The 21,986-nt window shown below is 37.6% G+C and overlaps 1 protein-coding gene and 1 pseudogene across 2 annotated transcripts in view; one reads left to right on the top strand and one right to left on the bottom strand.

Moving 5' to 3' along the window:
- Positions 1-21,986, top strand: part of LOC106868015 (high affinity cGMP-specific 3',5'-cyclic phosphodiesterase 9A) — a 233,024-nt gene that overhangs the window by 62,406 nt on the left and 148,632 nt on the right. The window lies entirely within an intron of this gene.
- LOC149134013 (uncharacterized) lies at positions 19,340-20,198 on the bottom strand (annotated as a pseudogene).

Raw genomic sequence — 21,986 nt, 5'->3', positions numbered from 1 at the left:
GAAAATTGTCATTTCTACTGCTTGCATGAAATAATTTGAGTGAAAAAAAAAAAAAAATGAAAAAACAGTATTGTCTTGTTTACATACCAGGTAAAATATTATGTCCTGTCTTATAGCTATGTCCTCTCAAAACAGTGGAATAAAAAAAATTCCTTATTTGTGAAATATAACTAAGTTGGTGACAGGAAGGGCATCCAGCTGTAAAAATACTGCCATAAATAAGTACTTGTCCAGCAGAGGAAAACGGAACTTTAAAATGGACAAAACAAGCATATCAATCACATAGAATGTCTGCTCAAACATCTCTATCTGGATGTTTGTCTGTCTTATAATTTGACTGTCTGAAAGACAATTTATCTATCTGTCTACAAAGATTATTAGTTGTTGACTTCTGTTTGTTTTTCTTTTTCATTGCCTAATTATTTCTAACTCTTAATGCCCCATGAATTAATTACACTGACACTGGCTTAACTATACGGTTATCTCTCTGACTCTCACCACCGATAATAAAACTATCTGTCTAATTGATAAATCTCTTTATCTCCTTGTCTAAATATTTATCAACCCATCTAGCTTTCTGCCTGCCTATAAACTTTATCAATCCATCTGTCTATATTTTAATCTAGCCATCTTTGTCCTCATTTCTTTGACAAGGGATCTTTGTCCTAAATAGTTGAATTCTCTCACAACTTAAACTTATTCTACGCTGTGGATTTTCTCTCTCTCACTCTCCTCTCTTTCTCTCTCTCTCTCACTTTCCTCTCTCTCTCTCTCTCTCTCATGTATGTGTGTGTGTATTTACAATGAAAATGTTGTCAGTGACTTCAAAATTCCTCTAGTTGTTCCTTTGTCAGACTGTCTGAACCTATACCTAGCAAAACTTCAAAATCACTGTCAACCTTGTCCTCATACAAATAAATGTGATACTCTGCTGAAATAGTTTGAGTAGTCCTTATTTATCCTTATTTTAATAGTTGACTGTTTTTATATATAACTATACATAAGAACAAACCTGTTATAATATATCATCATCATCATCATTTAATGGCCTCCTTCCTTGTTGGCATGGGTTCGATGGTTTGATAAGAGCTGGCCAAGCATAAGACTGCACCATATTTCTGTGTGTTCTGGCATGGTTTTTATAGCTGGATGTCCTTCCAAATGCCAACCACTCTACATTGTGGACTGGTTGCTTTTTAAGTGCCACCAGTAGTGGCAGGGTCACCAAGTAACTTGTAAGACAAGAAATTTTGAGAGGGGAGGGCCATTGGAGGAGGTGGTCTTGTGTCAGATGATGAAAGTATATATATAGTCATTTACACCTGCTGTTCCCACAGGTATGGTTTGGATGGTTCTGCTCACCTAGATGTCAAGGGACCCTTGTCTAACACTTTGTTTTATTTCGGCTTTGCTTCTGAAGCTGAAAGCACTTCCTAACACCAACCACTTCACAGAGTGTACTTGGTGCATTTTTGTGACACCAACACTAGATGGGTAATCGTTTCTTGGTCATGAAAAATAATGGAACCTCAGCCTCATGTCTCCGCTCATTTATTTGCCCCTTTGCAGAATGAGAAGCATGAGCAATAAAAGCATGAATGATAGTGATGAAAGGAATGAGTGATAAGAGTACTCAATATTGTGAGTCAAGTGCCAATATTCAAGGTAATGTGTCTGAGATGGTAGGGAGATGACAGAAGTCTGTGAGACCTTGAAAACTAAGTGAGGACGGAAGTCATTGGAGAAAAGGAATAAGAGTGTGCTGGCAGACAAGGTGACACTGTGGTGACAAGCAGTATAGAAAGGGAAGATGCATGTAGAATGAACGGCACTTAAGTGGGTCAGTGTGTGTGTGTGTGTGTGTGTGTGTGTGTGTGTGTGTGTGTGTGTGTCTTGTGTCTTGTGTTAAGATACAGTGCACTTCTTATGTTATCAATAATTACACTTTACATGTAAACAGGATGACACTCTGACATACCATTGAGATATTTCAAAGTGTTTCATGCCGGAATTATTCAGAAGATATATTATTGTAAATTACTTGTTGTCTATCGGTAACTTTGTCTCTTGAAGACGGTGGTGGTAGAATAGGAGGAGGATGGAAATGGTGGTGGAGATGTGGGCATTTAAGATGGTGATGGTGAATATGATGATGAGGATGGTGACAAGTATCAAAACAATAACAAGGCAGGGGTGGGGAGTGATGAAGGTAATGATGATAACAAGAGAATAATGATGATATTATGAAGGGGTTGATGATGATGACAATGATGGGCATGATGATGATGTTGATGATAAAAGGGCAATGATGATATCAAGGAGATGATGATGGCAATAACAAAAAGATGATAGTGATAACAAGGATGGTGATGACTATGATAATAGTAAGAAAATGGTACCAACAAAGATAACAAAGAGATGATGGCAATAACAAAAGGATATATGGTGAAGATGCTGATACAATAGAGATGATGGTGATGATGATGATGATGATAAGGAGGAGAATAATGTCAATGATGATGATGAAAAGGCTGACAAAGGTGATAATGATATTAATCAGTTGAATCAGTTATAATAGTATTTTCAGTAATATCTTGAAATATATCCCTATTTATATTTGCCAAGTCACAGTATGAAAAACAACTGTCTAAACAATTATCTCTACAAAGCTATTTCAGACTGCAGGTGGGGGAAGAGCAAAAACATACAGGTATCATTAAAAGTACACTTTAAAGCAATAAGAAGGTGGTAATGTATGGAATCCATAATTTTCTTAAGATTATTAACAGTGCTATCTCTTTCTAAACATAGTATTTTATACTCTCATGTTTTATCATCATCATTTAACATCCACTTTTCCATACTTGCATGGGTCAGGCAGATTTTCTATGGCCCCAGATGTCCTGGTTGTCAACCTTCACCTGTTTCCAAGCAAGGTAATATTTCTCCATGGCCAGAGATGTTTTTCCACAGAAGGCTGGAAACAAGCTTCATCCAAGTCTGGTATCAAATTGTCCTTCAATGATTGGATGTATTTGGGGCACTATTCAAGTGCCAAATACATCCATACTGCTCATGCTTCTCACAGTAGATCTTCTTTGTTATCGTTTGGTTTGGGTTTAAAAGTTCAAAGTGAACTAAACCTTTCATATCCCACCAAACAGATAACAACAGCTTACGTGGGTGAAGACCCTTTAGCCTAGGGTGCTGATATTTCTCCTTTCCCTACCCATTGTCTTCAACGCTTGACATTTTTATAGAGAAACCATTTCTCGTCACTATTCGGTCCAAAAAAGTTTCATTTATGAGATGTGACAGCAGAGAAGAGCATACATTCACTCACTGCGCATGATTAGACTTGGCAAGTTTGTGAGGAACCCATTGATCCAATTTGCTGACTATTCCAATGGTACGCAGGTGCTGATGAATGGTTGAATGACCAAATCCAAGCTTCTCTGCAATTCCTCAACAGTTACAATGGGATTTTGTTCCACCAGGTTTTGCAGGATCTCCTTGTCAAGCTCCACAAATCTTCCAGGATGAGGCTCATCTTCTAGGCTGTAGTTTCTGGCTTGGAATTTCTGGAACCACTGTTGACACTGGCTTATGCTTATTGTCTGATACTTGGTGTGTTATCTGAGTATGTGTAACAAAATGGGAGACAATTATATTTCACACAATATATATGTACAGTATATACTGGAATATTGTTGTTATTGAAATTCCTCATTAAAAACAATGTCTTCATAAAGTTAGTGCAGAGCAGAGGCAAAGTTAGCATGTAGAAGATGGAAAATAATTAATTTTTTCATTGTCTTACACTGAAATTTTTTTGTATTTCTAAACTAATCAGGTATGATGCTACAGGAACCAGACTGTTAATTTTTATAAAATTTGAAATATATTCAAACATTGTAAAAAAAAAAAAATTAATAGTCTGATTTTTTACACATAGCATTGGAACATTTTAGGAACATAAACTAATTCAAGTGTGATACAATGGTAGAATAAATTATTTTCTCTCCTCCAAGGTATTCACAACCATGTTTTAATTTTTTGAAGATAGTGTTTAAAATCATCATTATCATCATCGTCATTGTTTAACATCCTCTTTCCATGCTGGCATGAATGAGCTGGACAGTTTGACTGAGGGCTGACGAGCCAGAAGGCTGCACCAGGCCCCAATCTGATCTGGCAGAGTTTCTACAGCTGGATGCCTTTCCTAATGCCAACCACTCTGAAAGTGTAGCAAGTGCTTTTTATGTGCAAGCGGCATGAGGACCAGTCAGGCGGTACTGGCCTTGACCATGCTCAAATGGTGCTTTTTACGTGCCATCAGTACAGGAGCCAGTCAGGCAACACTGGCAATGACTACGCTTGAATGGTGTTTTTCTATGTGCCACTGGCACAGAAGCCAGTCAGGCAACACTGGCAACAATCATGCTTGAATGGTGCTTTTAACGTTCCACTGGCACGGGTGCCAATCAGGCTGTACTGTCATTGCCCACGACAGTGATTTTACTTGCCTCAACAGGTCTTTGCAAGTGCAGTTTATTGCCCAAGGATTGAAGGGTACTCTTAAATGGGCTGGTTGTGCTGCACTGGCATAGGCCACTGTTTTGGTCTCACTTGGCTGCCGGGTCTTCTCATGCACAGCATATTTCCAAAGGTCTCGGTCTCTTGTCATTGCCTTGGTGAGGCTCAATGTTCAAAGGTTGTACTTCACCACCTCATCCCAAGTCTTCCTGGGTCTACCTCTTCCACAGGTTCCATCTACTGCTAGGGTGTGACACTTTTTCACACAGCTGTCCTCATCCATTCTCACCACATGTCCATACCAGCGCAATCGTATCTCTTGCATGCCACATCTGATGCTTCTGAAGTTCAACTTTTCTCTCAGGGTGCTTACACTCTGTCATATATGCACACTGACATTACACATCCAGCGGAGAATACTGGCTTCATTCCTTGCAAGCTTATGCATGTCATCAGCAGTCATGGCCCATGTTTCACTGCCATGTAGCATGGCTGTTTGCATACATGTGTCATACAGTCTACCTTTTACTCTGAGTGAGAGGTGCTTTGTCACCAGCAGAGGTCGGAGCTCTCTGAACTTTGCCCAGACTATTCTTATTCTAGCAGCTACACTTTTAGAGCACCCACCACTGCTACTGACTTAGTCACCTAGGTAACGGAAGCTATCAACTACTTGTAGTGTTTTTCCCCCTGGAATGTGACGGTAGCTGTTTTCTGCACATGTTTATTGCTCCTGAGCATCTGTTACATGCAAAAATTATCTTCCCAGTTAGCCTTCCTTTGATATTGCTGCATCTCTTATGTGTCCATAGCTTACACTGGGTAATACATACATATATATATATATATATATATATATATATATATATATATAGTATGTGTGTGTGTGTATGTCCACATGGGTACTCCTTCCTTCTGTCCTTCCTTCCTTTCTTTCTTTCAGAAGCATAGCCACAAGATATCAACTTTCACATGCATTTGCTGACATGCATTGCTGGCATATGCAATGGGCTTCCCACTATTTCCACCTACCAAATTTACTTGCAAGGCTTATATATGTGTGTGTGTGTGTGTGTGTGTGTGTGTGTGTGTGTGTGTAGTTGTCTTAAATTCCACAAGTTAGGAATAATAGGCCACTCATACATAAGTCGATAACTGCTACCCACACATTTGTTTCTTATAGTCATTGTACTGATTTCAAATTTGGTACAAAGCTAGCAATTTAGGTGGGAGGGTTAAGTTGATTATGTCGACCCTGGTGCTCAGCTAGTACTTATTTTATCAATCCTGAACAGATGAAAGGCAAAGTCAACCTTGGTGGAATTTGAACTTGAAACATCATCATCATCATCATCATCGTTTAACGTCCGCTTTCCATGCTAGCATGGGTTGGACGATTTGACTGAGGACTGGTGAAACCGGATGGCAACACCAGGCTCCAGTCTGATTTGGCAGAGTTTCTACAGCTGGATGCCCTTCCTAACGCCAACCACTCAGAGAGTGTAGTGGGTGCTTTTACGTGTCACCCGCACGAAAACGGCCACGCTCGAAATGGTGTCTTTTATGTGCCACCCGCACAAGCCAGTCCAGGGGCACTGGCAACGATCTCGCTCGAAAATCCTACAGGAGCCAGTCAGGCGGTACTGGCAACGGCCACGCTCAAAATGGTGCATCTCATGTGCCACCCGCACAAGAACCAGTCCAGGGGCACTGGCAACGATCTTACTTGGCTTGCCGGGTCTTCTCACGCACAGCCCATTTCCAAAGGTCTCGGTCCGTAGTCATCGCCTCGGTGAGGCCCAATGTACGAAGGTCTTGCCTCACCACCTCAGCCCAGGTCTTCCTGGGCCTACCTCTTCCACGGGTTCCCTCAACTGTTAGGGTGTGGCACTTTTTCACGCAGCTATCCTCCTCCATTCTCACCACATGTCCATACCAGCGCAATCGTCTCTCTTGCACGCCACAACTGATGCTTCTAATGTTCAGCTTTTCTCTCAAGATACTTACACTCTGACGGGTATTCACATTGACATTACACATCCAACGGAGCATACTGGCTTCATTCCTTGCGAGCTTACGTATGTCCTCAGCAGTTACAGCCCATGTTTCACTGCCATGTAGCATGGTTGTTCGTACGCATGCGTCATACAGTCTGCCTTTTACTCTGAGTGAGAGTCCCTTTGTCGCCAGCAGGGGTAAGAGCTCTCTAAACTTTGCCCAGGCTATTCTTATTCTAGCAGCTACACTTTCAGCGCACCCACCCCCACTACTAACTTGGTCGCCCAGATAGCGGAAGCTATCGACTACCTCTAGTTTTTCACCCTGGAATGAGATAGAAGTTGTTTCCTGTTTGTTTGCAGTCTTTATTGCACCTGAACATCTGCCACAAACAAAAACTAACTTGCTAGTTAACCTGCCTTTGATGTTGCTGCACCTCTTATGTGTCCATAGCTTGCACCGGGTACATCTTATAGAGTTACTACCTACTCCTTTTCTACATACTGAGCAGGGCCATCTACCTGAAGGGGTTTGTGTTTTACGGCCATCTACCTGAAGGGGTTTGGTAAAAATGAATGAAATGCTTCTAATCAATTTGCCCAGCATTCTAACGATTCTGCCCTCTTGCCACCTTGTTATAGTCATTATATTAAAAAGAAACAGTTATTGGTATAAAAAGAATATCTATATTTGTCAAGGCTGGTTGGACACATTCTTTGAGGTGGCTACTTTATAGGTTAAACAACTCCTCTCTTCCCTTATACTATTTTATATTATTTTATCTTATTTTATTTAACAGTATTATTGTTTATGCAGTAATTCAAATGATTAGCATGTGTTCATATATATATATATATATATATATATATATATATATATATATATGCATATGTGTGTGCATGTATGTATGTGTGTATATACATATATATATATATATATATATATATATATATATATATATATATATATACGTGTGTGTGTGTGTGTGTATATATATATATATATATATATATATATATATATATACTTATACACACACATCATCATTTAACATTTACGTATCACGGTGGCAACAAACACATTGTGCTGAGCAGAATCAGAGTCATTACAGCTGTTTAAACAAAAAGAAAAAAAAAACCAAGGTTGTGATGCTATTTTGCTATTTGTTACATATTTGTGGCACAATTCAGTCATCACAGCTACTCTTAATAAAACTGTGACTTTTAAGAAAGGTTATAGCATCAAAACTGTTTCAGTAGTACATACTTATAGACAGAAATACCACATGTATTTGCTTTCTAAGTAGTAAGATTGTAGCTGAGATGAGACATTATAAAAACTAATTCAAATCTGAAAAAAAAAGCAAAAACAAAAAGACCCTAAAAAAAAAAGCCAATTTGACTGAGAGGGCCTCCAATCAAGAATCTTGATATGGGGTCATTGTACTGGGTCATCCGATAAATAATGTGGTTTTTTTTTCAATTGCATGAACTATAAGTCAGGATAAACTACTTGCATCAACTTGCTATAAAAGCAGGTAGTAATTTTACCTTGTCCTTTTTTCTTAGTGCAATTTTCATGTTTTTAGTTCAAATTCCACTAAGGCTGACTTGTTCTTTCATCGTTTTGGGATCCTTAAAATAAGTACCAGTTGAGTACTGGGGTTGATTTAATAGACTTGCTTCCTCCCCTTGAAATTGCTGGCCTTATACCAAAATTTGAAATCATCATACAATAATATGCCTGATATTAAATACACTAAAAACTCATGTCACTTAAATTAAGGAGGAATGGCAGGTTTTCTGTTGTGTAGTTGCTAACACAGTTGCCTGGTAAGCAACACATGGATAGTTCAGATCCTGTTAGCAGACCTTTTTTTTTCTTCTTTTTTTCGTCTTCTCTATTAAATTGATTCAATACAGGCTACAATTAGGTGGAAAATGTGTGCGTGTCGTGTGTCATTATTTGGGAATAATATGGGAATGCTTGATCATGGTTGGCCAGGGGCTACACAACAACAAGGATTACCCTAACACTTGGGATCTAACTCTGCCCTCTCCATACAAATGTTAGTCTGCAGTATAATTGAGGACTATGCTACAAATTCCAACACATACTCATTTCTATCCTCATAAGATTGTATTTAGTGAGATTGCTCATCAGTTATCCCGGTCATATTTATCTAAATATTGACAATCATTCTACAGAATGTTTATTCTCTGCCCTAAACAGCAAGGTTACTCCTAATAAATTTGTATTCATACAGTTAATCTAGGATAAGTCAGTTTGGTATTAGCTATCCCTTTCCATGATATATCTATAGGAAGAAGTTCTCATACCAAGAGAATCTGAACCTGTAGTAAGGAGTACTTCCTGAGAAACTAATCCTTGAAGTTCCTTGTAGGTATAACTACTTAAGAAAGTGATCTGAATGTACACAAAATCTGGATATAATAGAATTGGTAAATAAATTCTTTGAGGTGGTGCCCCAGCATGACTGAAACAAGTAAAAGATAAAAGATAAAAATATGTTAGGCACAGGAGTGGCTGTGTGGTAAGTAGCTTGCTTACCAACCACATGGTTCTGGGTTCAGTCCCACTGCGTGGTACTTTGGGCAAGTGTCTTCTTGCCTCAGGTTGACCAAAGCCTTATGAAACTAAAAGAAGCCCGTCATATATATGTATATGTATATATTTGTGTTTGTGTGTCTGTGTTTGTCCCCCCAACATCGCTTGACAACCGATGCTGATGTGTTTACATCCCCGTAACTTAGCAGTTCGGCAAAAGAGACCGATAGAATAAGTACTAGGCTTAGAAAGAATAAGCTCTGGGATCGATTTGCTCGACTATAAAGTCAGTGCTCCTGCATGGCTGCAGTCAAATGACAGAAACAAAAGAGTAAAGAGTATGTCTGGAAGTTTTCAGTCTCCACAATTGTTGTAATGACAGCAATTGTGGAGATTGAAGCCTGCTATGGAGAAAAAGAAAACAAAAACAACTGTGTCCCTTGCCTATCCAAGTGGTCTTTCATTTGTGTTTGCCTTGGATCAAGTAGACATCCACCCAGTTAGTGGTAGTCATTAACTTGCTGAATCATAACCATACTTATAATTAATGATACACCCTTCTACCCTGCTGAGTGTTGACATTTTGGAAATAGGAGGAGAATAATGATGGCTGGTATTTAATATTCGTAAATATAGCTGCGTTTGTTGATCAGTGTCTATGACCAATTTCATGTTTGTCACAACTTTTGCATTAAAGTTTTTCCATTTGTGCATTTTGTAATGTAATCGAAAATAATCTAGTGCTGTTCTTAAACTAAGGACCGGTCTCAATTTATGGACAAATTTATGAGGCTGTCATTTTGTGTACATCAGTAACTGACTAGTGGTGGCAGCATCTACATTAAAAACTTTAAAGGTGTTAGAATATATATATATTTATAGGCGTAGGAGTGGCTGTGGTAAGTAGCTTGCTTACCAACCACATGGTTCCAGGTTCAGTCCCACTGCGTGGCACCTTGGGCAAGTGTATTCTACTATAGCCTCGGGCCGACCAAAGCCTTGTGAGTGGATTTGGTAGACGGAAACTGAAAGAAGCCTGTCGTATATATATGTATATATATGTATGTATGTGTATATGTTTGCGTGTCTGTGTTTGTCCCCCTAACATCGCTTGACAACCGATGCAGGTGTGTTTATGTCCCCGTAACTTAGCAGTTCGGCAAAAGAGACCGATAGAATAAGTACTAGGCTTACAAAGAATAAGTCCTGGGGTCGATTTGCTTGACTAAAGGTGGTGCTCCAGCATGGCCACAGTCAAATGACTGAAACAAATAAAAGAGTAAAAGAGTAAAAGAGCATGTATGTGGATATATATACATACGTAGAAAACCATGAATTTATCCAAAAATAATGAAAATGCAGAATAACTGATTAGATGGTTTTATTTGATTTCTGTAGGATGGAAAAATATATTATCCACAAATCAATAAAGTAATTTAGCTGTGACAAGCCTGGTCGTCGACCACAATAAAATAATGTTACGTGCAATATTAGCTTTAATTTTGTTGTCAAAGATAAATACAAAAAAGTGAATACAGCATTCTGCACAGTTTGTTATTAATTGTTTTGTCCATGCATGTATATATGTACATCTAAAGGCACAAGCATGGCTGTGAAGTTAAGTTCACTTCCTAACCATGTAATTTCAAGTTCAGTCCTATTGCATGGCACTTTGAGCAGGTATTTTCTATTATAGCCCCATGCCAACCAAATCCAAGTTAGTGAATTTGGGAGACTGAAGCTGAAAGAAATCCCTTTTGTGTGTGCATATACCTTTATGTTATCTTGTTTTGACATTGCGCAGTAGATGTAAACGAGCTTCCATCTCATATAAGCAGTGTTGTTCATTTCCAGTCGCTGAACATAAGTAAACTTCTTCTTTTCTGCTTCTCCCTTGACTAGATATACCTGTCTCTCAGCTTCCCTTCTGGTTATCTGATACAGTTCCCTAGTACCCCCACTCTTCCAGACCTGTTTCATTGCTCTAATGGCCTTGTCTACAGCATTGTTCCACCACCATGTCACCCTAGGTCTGAATGGGCCTTTGCACCAGCCACAGATTTGGTCTGTGGCACTCAGCCAGCTGTCCCACAGGAATTCCCAGTTGCCCTCCATGTCACAAGTCTGTAGCTCCTCCTCCCTCTCATCAATTTTCTCAATTAGGATGTCCCTAACTCTCTGACCATATGAAGGGTTCTTAAGCTTCCAGATCCTTCTTTTCCAGATTGGTCTGCTTCTTGACATCCTTTTGACCTGGAATCTAAAGTTACCAATGACTAGTCTATGCTGGGGGATACATCCTTCACCAGTAGGGTACATTCTTCACTGGGGAGGGTCTTTCTGTTTGAGAGAAACCATGCATCCTCCTGTCTGATGAGAATGTAATCGATCTGGCTAACACAGTCACCTGATTAGTAGGTTGTTAGGTGGCTAGCTGACTTCCTGAAGTTGGTGTTGCAGATCAATAGGTTATTTGCATCACAAAACTCCAGTAGCCTTGTTCCCTCTTCATTGAACCTACTACCATTCAAACATGTTAAAATTGTTGCCCCTATTGGGGTTGAGTGTAATGTAAGCATTGTAAATAGGTGTTATGAATGTTGTAAATATAAGCGTTATTGCTACAAACATAAATAGCTCAATGTTTAAATAAAATAAATGAGTTGCTATTGGTTAGTCCATTATATATAGAGAGAAAGAGGTAGGTGGTTAGTTAATTTTCTAAGTAAGACATCTTTTGGCACATGAAGTAGTGTGGATGATTGGTGGTGGTGGTGGGTGACGGAGGTATGCATGTCTTCTGGTACGAAAGCAAGGCAGAGCCCTATAGGAATTTCCAGTATAAGAGATTTCTGGTATAGGTGGTGGGGGCAGGAATGGGTGGGCATGTAAGGCCAGCTTCACCTGAGGAAGTAGCAGTAAGAAGACACTACTGAGGCAGACAGAGAGAAAGAGAAAGATTTGAAAGACTTTATCGCTGGAAGAAATTGTGGCAAGAATGAGAAAGACAGACGTTATAAAACAAAGCGAAAACGTTTCCGAATTTTGGAGAGAGAGGGAGAGATTGCTGAGGAAATCATGGCAAAGTATGGGAACACATGGGTTAAAAATATACAGCTCTGTATGCAGTATTTGTTTTGCTAGAAAAAGAGTGGTATGTGGCTGTAATTAATTAAGAATTACTACACTCACCAAGGTGGTGGTGGTGGTGGTGGTGGTGACCAGCATTTGCTCTGTTCTAGCATAGCTACAGAGACAAGTGACTGAACATCTCATCTCCACTATTTATCTCTTCCCAGTTTTTATTGACCAATCTTTCCCTGTCTTCTAAATGTGAGCAGTATTGCAGTTTCTCTGCAAGAACTTTCTCTGCCTGCTTGTCTCTTATACTTGAATCCCTCATCCCTTGACATAAAGCTGACCCCACTCCCACCTCAGGGTTTGTAATCTTGTGAGTTGCATGATGATGTCAATAGTGCTGATGCCATGGAAAGAGTACCCAGTACACTCTATAAAGTGATTGACGTTAGGAAAAGCATTCAAGTATAGAAACCATACCAACGCAGATGCTGGAGTATGTTATAGTCCTTGGACTGATCAGGTCATGTCAAATCATCCAACCCATGCCAGCCTGAAACACGGACATTAACTGATGATGATAATGGTGATGATGATGATGAATGAAACCTTAAAAAGCTAATTAGAAATAATTAAATGGTGAGGGGAAGACAAATATTTATGAATTAATAATTAATGATTACTAAAATTTTCTAGCAAGTCTAGGAGTCAACTCTTGGCATGTTTCAGTCTTATTATTTGGTGAATTAGTGATGAGGGATCATTAGATGTATAACATTGTGGAAAGATATAGAAAATTAGATCATTTTAAAGAGTATATCACTTGGATAAACAGACCTTAAAACGATGGTGGTGAGATATATATATATATATAGGCGTAGGAGTGGCTGTGTGGTAAGTAGCTTGCTTACCAACTACATGGTTCCAGGTTCAGTCCCACTAAATGGCACCTTGGGCAAGTGTCTTCTATTATAGCCTCAGGCCGACCAAAGCCTTGTGAGTGGATTTGGTAGACGGAAACTGAGAGAAGCCTGTCGTATATATATATATGTGTGTGTGTGTGTGTGTGTGTGTGTGTGTGTGTGTGTGTGTCTGTGTTTGTCCCCCCCCCCCCAGCATCGCTTGACAACTGATGCTGGTGTGTTTACATCCCCGTAACTTAGCGGTTCGGGAAAAGAAACCGATAGAATAAGTACTAGGCTTACAAAAGAACAAGTCCTGGGGTCGATTTGCTCGACTAAAGGCGGTGCTCCAGCATGGCCACAGTCAAATGACTGAAACAAGTAAAAGAGTACAAGAGTATATATATGAATAGACTGTTCATAAAAACTGACATACCTGCAGTGAAGAATATCTTAGCTCGGTGCATCAGCTGCAATAACATTAACAGATATACAATCATTCACAAATATAAGACAAATTCTTTGTCTACCCTTATAAACCTATTCAATAATCTAATGTTGTTTACAGTTTATTTCTGGCAGCAAATTTTTCAGTTCATAATTAGATTATAAGGCCTTGTTATAGCCAAAATATTGAATATAATTTTTCTTTCTCCATATTGTGAAGCATCTTTTATTACTTTCCTATTCAACATCTAAACACTGAAATTGTTCTTCATGCTTGATTTAGTTTCTGAGTTTTAATTGGATGTTTAGTAACATATTCCACATCTAAGGGTCTGCTCTGTTTGTTATGTCTGTCAGAATGATATTTAATTCTTCACCTGTAGAGAATAGGCACCAGATGCCAACTGTTATAGATGAGTGCCTTATTAAAGGAAATGTTCCATCTCCATCTGTATGTTTGCACTAGAAAATTCTCCAAGCTAAATACTGTTTTATGAGAGTCTATAGTTCTGTGGAAATATGAAACTTTGGAGGAGTTCAAAACACAATTAAAATCTTCGCTTCTAAATCACTATAACAAGAATAAAAGAAGATTATTGAAAAAATTATTCACAATATCTATTTAAATAATATTACATCCCTCTTCTCACATTAACCCAACTCAGTTGTAAGAATAACCACATTTCAGTGTTTATGGCATAAGAGACTTCACCCCAGATCTTAGTAAGACCCCAAAAATGCTGGCTTACTCAAGGAAAAGAGTTTATCCATGATTCAATACCAATGGCATGTAAAATGCACCATTCAAGCGTGGCCAATGCCAATACCACCTGACTGGCAGCCATGCTGGTAAGAAGCACCGTTCGAGCGTGGTCAATGCCAGTGCTGCCTGTCTGGCTCCCATGCCAGTGGCATGTAAAAAGCATCCACTACAGTTTCGGAGTGGTTGGCATTAGGAAGGGCATCCAGCTGTAAAGGCCTTACCAAATCAGATTGGAGCCTGGTGCAGCTTACCAGTTCTCAGTCAAACTGTCCAACCCATGCCAGCATGGAAAGCGGACATTAAACTACAATGATGATGAATGGGCTTCTTTCAGTTTCTGTCTACCAAATCCATTTACACAGCTTTGTTGGCCTGAGGTTATTGTAGAAGACACTTGCCCAAAGCGCCATACTGTGGGACTGAACCTGGAAGCATGTGGTTGGGAAGCAAGCTTCTTATCACACAGCCACTTGAGTTGCCTATAGCTCACAGTTGATGACGGTAGTGGAAGAGGACTTAACCCCATGGCCCCTCCCCCACTTTTGTCTTCTACAGACTGATGGTCAAGATGAAGGCTTAACAGGCTCTCTGAGTGTGTTGCCAGTTCTATATTGCATCTGCAGACTGGTTGTCCCCAACGAGTATTTTGTGTACTTTGGTTTTCACCATGAATTGAGACTGCCCAAGCTGTTTTCTGTTTGATCATGTGTGAAGGTAAATACCGTCTGGTAATGTTCCAAAGGTATCCTTCAGCATGACTGTAGAGAAGATGCTAAATGAAGTAGTGGGCAAGCACACAACACTGCTTCACTCCACTGTGTATGATAAAGGTTCCATATGTGTATTTGTGTATATGTGTGTGTTTCTCTGTGTGTGCATGTGTACCACTGAGCATGCATGTATGTGCATGTATACCACTGAACATGCATATATGTACATGTCTCTTTTCAGTGTATTTACAATTACTCAGCTGTTGGTAGGTTATCTGCTGGTTTGGTGCCTTTAAAGGTGTATGGAATAAGATATCTCTTACTTGGAAAACTAGTAAGGGTTAGCAACAAGAAGGGCATCCAGACGGCGAGCTGGCAGAAACGTTAGCACGCCGGGCGAAATGCTTAGCAGTATTTCGTCTGCCGCTACGTTCTGAGTTCAAATTCCACCGAGGTCGACTTTGCCTTTCATCCTTTTGGGGTCGATTAAATAAGTAGCAGTTATGCACTGGGGTCGATATAATCGACTTAATCCCTTTGTCTGTCCTTGTTTGTCCCCTGTGTGTGTAGCCCCTTGTTGGCAGTAAAGAAATAAGAAGGGCATCCATCTGTAAAACATTGCCTCAGTGATATATTTATCTAACCTATGCCAGTGTGGAAAAAATATATAAAAACAAATGAAACCTTTATATAACAGGCTTAGTCTTCCACACCGTCCATCTAAAACCATCATCCATTAGGCTTTGGTCTACTTGAGGCCGACGATCAAAAATAGTTGCCCATGATGCTACACAATGTCTAAACCGAGAACCATGAGGTCGAGACATGAACTTCTTAACCACACATCCATTGTTTGTATATATTTTATTTCCTTAAACTCAACATTCTTTTAAACATTACTATTTATTTAAGTCATAAGCATGTGTAGAATTTAAATGAAGGATCGGATGTTAAAAATAACCAAAATTCAAATAAAATCTGATGTACTTTAGTGGAGTATTGTATTTACTGTTGTTTGCAAGGAACTGTATGTACCACTCTGTTCACAAAGTGCCAGGCACTTTAAAGTAGCTTTATTTTATTTTGTTGAGTGGCATTTGGTTAGTAAAGCAAAAGCAAATATGTGAGCAATTACTTGAATGTTTTAATCTAAATGCATGATGGCATTTATTTTGATCTTTATGAATTGGTGCAAACATTTCATTAATGCCAATATTTCATAAAGTACCCAACTAGTGTCAGCTGCAGTAGATGACAACCATATGTACTGTTGGCCACACTTTGTGTTACCTACTGCTAATTATCATCTAGGTTCATTTTATTTTTACTTGTAAATAATAATAATAATAATAATAATAATAATAATAATAATAATCCTTTCTACTATAGATACAAGGTGTGAAATTTTGGGGGAGGGGGCTAGTCAATTAGATCAACTCCAGCATGCAACTGGTACTTATTTTATCAACCCTGAAAGGATGAAAGGCAAAGTTGACCTCAGCTGAATTTTAACTCAGAACATAGTGACTGGTGAAATACTGCTAAGCATTTCAGCCAGTGTGCTAACAATTCTGCCAGCTCAATGCCTTAAATAATAATAATAGTAATAAAATGATAATGATAGATAAATAAATAAATAAATAAATAAACAAAAACATTATTATGTAAACAAATGACAATGTAAAAAAAATGATACAATTAAAATGATTTTTGTTGAAGACTTGCTTTCCAACCTTTACTTTTTTTTTTTTTTCACCCCCAGGAAAACATTTATCTCCAATTGAGTTTGTTTTGTATCAGCTGCTTTTTGAAATTTCAAAAGCTGTCTTTTGAAAGCCATCTCAATTGTATTGCTTATATTGCAACTCAGAAAGAGAGAGCAAATGACATTTACATTGTTAAATTTATTAAAGATCCAAAGACAATTTATGTTTTTAATATGCTACTTTGAAATGTTTCTTGAGGACAATACTCTGTTTTTTTTTTTTTTTTTTTTTTTTTTTTTTTTTGTTCTGCATATTTCTTGCTGAAGGCTAATATCTATTTCTTGCTGAAGGTTAATATCTAAGTATTAGCTATTATATAACCTTGTTTGATTGTTTTCACTCTTTTAATTTGTTTTAAACTGTAATTGTTAACCGTGATTTTTTTTTTTCAACAACAACAAAAAAATATAAATAAAATTTGAGAAAAACTAAGTTAAAACTAAGCAGCAGATCAACATTTATATCTGAGAATGAGTAAAATTAGAGTAGATGCTCAAAAGATAAGAACCATTATGTCAAAAACGAATTTTTGAACAAGTAGATGAATCATCTTAGAGTAGCTGCTTAAAAGATCTGACCTGAAGTAGGTAGAGGTCATTTTTTTCTAGTGAAGCTGGACTTAAAAAATGCCAGCTAACTTACAATATGTATGCAACAATCTGTAGTCGTATATCTCCATTGTCGATGCAAGTTCTCTCAATGCTGGATGTTTGTTTAATCTTTCAAGTGTGTACTTGTCTGTGGCTTCTTTGATTGTGAAGATGTTTGTGTGCAGTCAATAACTACATATATTTTGTGAGAGGTTGATTTCAGCTTTGAGCTCATTCGTATGAGGAACGTCTCCGTAGACTGAATATGAGTTAAAGGTTTACAAGACTGATAATGAGAAATAAATTACAAAAACACAAAAAAATGGAAGTTTTAAAACTAACTTAAATCAAAATGATCAGTCTGGTTTCTTGTTTGTTTGCATGTAATATATGCATCTAAGTCTTTTATTGTATAAATTGTAATTAAAGCATGATACAGAAAAAAAACAAAACAAATGGAACTGTCTATGAGAAGTGACCACAATACTAATGACAGCAAAGCATCTCCAAAGAACTTAAATTATCAAATTAAACTTTTGTACTTTTAACTGTGTATGCTAAAAGTATTTACTTCCTCCTCTCGCACGAAGGTCATAAGTATTCATAGCTACTCAACTAGCAGCAAACATGCAGATAAGTCACTCCAATGCTAACAGTCAAATATCAAACTAAAATTTCTCTTATATTTATAACTAATGTAAACACCTGAGTCATCATCATCATCATCATTTAACGTCTGTTGTCCATGCTGGCATGGGTTGGACGGATCAACTGGGCTGGAAGGCTGTGCCAAGATCCAGTATGATTTGGCATGGTTTTCTATGGCTGGATGCCCTTCCTAACACCAACCACTTCGAGAGTGTAATAGATGCTTTTACGTGCCACTGGCACAGGTGCCGTTTGCTTGATACTGGAATCTGCCATGACTGCGATTTTGCTTGGCTTGGTGGGTCTTCTTCTCAAGCATGGTATAATGCCAAAGCTCTTGGTCATTGCCTCTGTGAAGCCCAACACTCAAAAGGAACTTGGCCACTTTGTCTCCGTGAGACCCACTTGAAAGGAACTCAGCCACCTCTCCTCCATGAGGCCCAACACTCAAAAGGAACTCAGCCATTTTGCCTCCATGAGGCCCGTGAGCTCTGTCTAATCACTCAACTATTTCATAGTCAATATTGTGATATAGGGTTAAATAGCTACTTCTTCAGTGTCTGATTTCTAATTCATTGGTAGAATAAATAAATTAAATATTTCTTCCAATGAGAGACAGAAAAAGCACTGAAGACAATATACAAAATCTTGACTCATAAGTTAGTAGGAGACTCTAAGCTCCTTACTAAGTCACATGTTGCAGTCCTCTGAACAGCTTTCCATTTCTTACACAAAGAACCTTCATCACTGTGTCTTCTGAATCTTGGTTTGTTTCTCATAAAGTCATTTCAAAAAGTGGTGTGTGTGTGCATGTATGCACTTTTTTGTTTCTTTTTTTGTACTAAGAAACTGGAATAGTTTAACAAGTATTTTTACTAAATTAGAAAATAAAATGAAATATTGAAAAGCTTGGTTCTGAAATAATTTAATATCATCAGTATTAATATTAGTTTTTATGATTATTTCTCTTTCAGATCGAAGATTTTTTCATTTGGATCTATAAATACATTCTTCATTTCATTTCTCATTCCATTAAGAGTTAGTTGTAACAAAGTTAGTTGTGGAACATCACAAAGTATAATTTTATCTTTGATATTGTCTTGAATTGGATGAAAAAAGTGTTGGTCAGTTTCAGAAACAATATGATATGTTATCTTTATATTTTATAATAATATAATAATAATAATGAAATTATTGTGTATAGTGCTCAGGTGCACTACAACTCATCAAATGTGCACGTACAGTACATAGAATTATGTAGAAAAGTCAGGAAAGTGAACAGTGCATGAGTCATGATATACATGTGTGCATGCATATGGAGCGAGGTGGGATATCAGGTGTAGTGTTTGCAAATTTCAGGAAGCATGGAGGTTTTAAAGGATGCAATGTCTCGGCAACTAACAACTGATGCAGGTAGTTTGTTCCATACTTCAGCAACTCTGAGTGTGGAAAAATGCTTCCTAAACTAATGGGAGCTGTGCTGTTTTCTGACTTTGTAGGCATGCCCATGTGTGTTAGACACATGGAGCTCAAAAAGTTGCGCAAGGTGGTTGTTGGCACAATGGTTAGTAATTTTTTGGGTGTTTATCAAGTTAGTTGCCAGACGTCAGAGCTTCAGTGTATATATGCTCAGGGAAGCAAGGCACTCAGAGTATGGTAGATGCCTTATTGAGAGTATTTGCTTGGTTGCACGTCTCTGAACAGTTTCCAGGAGATCAAGGTCCTGAGCAAGATAAACGTTCCAGACTGATGATACAAATTCCAATTGTGGCCGCACCATAGCCATATACAACCTTAAATAGATAGCTGGAGAGTGGCTGACAAAGGTCAAGACACCCTCGACCTTCTTGACAATTTTCGAGATGTGTCTTGCCCAGCGCAAATCACTGCTGACAGTGACGCCCAGGTTATGTTCACAAGAAGACTTCTTGATAATAGTGTTGTGGAGAGAGTATGTGGACACTGGGTTTTTCCTCCTAAAATGCATGGTGGTACACTTGTCCACAGCCAGCTTGAGTTGCCCGTCCACGATCCATTGTTGCATTGTGTCCATGTCCAATTGCAGGAAAGATCTATGGTGTTCAGGTCCTATCCTTTTTATCTCGAGGTATAAGCTTGATGTCATCTGCATATTTCAGCACTGTAGCATTCTTTAAGTTGGCATTTATGTCATTAATGTATGTAACAAACAAAAGGGGACCAAGAACAGATATGTATAATATTACCTGAACCAGAAGGACTGAATTAAAATTAAATATTAGAAAGCCTAGCTTTGAGAAAATTATGAGAGTGTAAATACATGAATAGATTCCTTCTATGCTTTTGATGTACAGGGAAAAAAAGAATGGGGGAGTCTCTTGATGAACTGTTTCAAGGTTTGTTGATTGCTCTTCAAAGAAAGACATACCTGGTTTCCTTCACTCTTCAGTAGCATGGAATATCCATCTGTTATATAATGCAGTCAGAAATTAGACACTACCATAACTGATAGCTTAATTTGCATGCTTTTGCTTTCAGCAGCTTCTCATTAATTTAACAGTGGTCCATCAGGAGACTCCCTCTCTTTTTTTCTGTACAATAAAAGCATAGAAGGAATATGTTTACATTTTTACATTTCTCTTATTGCTTGGCTTTCTAATATTTAAATAATCTTCCATGTGATTTTATTCTTCTCTAATAGAACCTTTGAGTTAAGTTAACCATTAGCAGCTCTACTCCTTTATTTCCAATCTATTTTTATTAAATGTATTCATCTAGAGTATAAATATTCATTTAAGTAGAAGTAGAATATTTTGTGTGTTTAATTAATAAAAAGATTAACATTCAACTCTTTTAAATGGCTAAAATTTAGTTTGTCTAAATTGTTTTCATTACTGTGACGTCAAGACTCCCTATATTAAATTTATTTAAAGTTTGTTATTGCAATCTTCAATTAAACATGTTGTTTCTCTCCTCTTTACATTTTTATTTCATTATTAGATTGTGAAAATATTTATTTATTTTTTTATTCACTGAATTGCTTAAATATTTTCATTTTATTTTTATTTTTCTTTAGATAAAATATTAAAATTCTGCTTAAGTCTGTAAATAAGAAAAAATAAATAAATAAAATTCAAATAAAATAATGAAATGAAAATTACATTGTTAACTAGTTTATCACATCGCAATTTCTGGTATGATAACAAAACTTTTTCACAGCACGTGTTAATCTTTACATACCATCTTTGCCCAATTTTATGTCAATTCTTCCATGGAAGAATTAATACATAATGTAACAAAAATCATTTCAATGCTCATTATGTCTATGTAAATTAATTTCACACAACTATTTGTTTTCCAAAGAAACAAAATACTTTTCTAAATTCTCTGGTATGCTATTTAAATTTGCTTCAAATTTATCACTTTTGTTCTCTGATGACTTTGTTTTGTGATTTAGCCATTTTACTTCTCTCATTCCCACTTGGGTGCAAATCTTTGTAATAGTTTGGCTAGAGATTTTATGTCACCAGACTTTACACAATCGCCTAGCTTTTGGGTGGATTAGGCAAAGCATCATTACAGACTCTGGTCTGAGTTATCCTCAGACCAGAGACCTGGTCTTGATGCTTGTAATAAAATTGACTTTGTATCCTACTTCACATTCTTTTGTATAGTCTAGTGGTTCTCAACTGGGGTCCATATGGCTTTTGTACAAGATTTAGTTGTTAAATTTTATGTGCAATAAACTGGTTATATTTCTACAATACACTAAATATTTTTTTATATGGTCCCTAACAACATTTATTCATAAAGATAGAATAGAAGTTTTTAGACATTGAATGGCTATGAGGGTCCCTGTTGCCTGAGTAAAACTGGAATTAAAGGGGTCCATAAGCAAAAAATGTTTGAAAACTACTGTTGTAGTTCAATGTTTGTTAAAGATACATCAGGCTGATGGTTCTATATTGGAAGACTGCCACCAAAGAAATTAAGAACACTGG

This window comes from Octopus bimaculoides, chromosome 9, assembly GCF_046866305.1.
Source record: "Octopus bimaculoides isolate indiv1 chromosome 9, ASM4686630v1, whole genome shotgun sequence".
Classification (NCBI taxonomy): domain Eukaryota; kingdom Metazoa; phylum Mollusca; class Cephalopoda; order Octopoda; family Octopodidae; genus Octopus; species Octopus bimaculoides.
This window is presented reverse-complemented; position numbering and strand designations above follow the sequence as displayed.